Genomic DNA, 225 nt, shown 5'->3' with positions numbered 1-225 from the left:
ATTCGCCCCGACGTTTTCAATCTAACGAAGGGTAAAGAGACTGTTTGAAATTAACTGGGTCTGCGGACCGCAAATTTCATGTACGGACCGCCGTTTCGACGGTTGTTAAAGGTCTAGCCTCTGTGTAAGCGCAGAATATATAAAATATCAAGTCGCGATGTAAACTGTTCGTTATGTTCAGGGAATATCGTACGACTCAGATATATATATGTAAGAAAATTCGTT

Source organism: Ctenocephalides felis, unplaced genomic scaffold (genome assembly GCF_003426905.1).
Source record: "Ctenocephalides felis isolate EL2017-DRISC unplaced genomic scaffold, ASM342690v1 CF-g0.4_SCAFFOLD_02465, whole genome shotgun sequence".
Lineage (NCBI taxonomy): Eukaryota > Metazoa > Arthropoda > Insecta > Siphonaptera > Pulicidae > Ctenocephalides > Ctenocephalides felis.
This window is presented reverse-complemented; position numbering follows the sequence as displayed.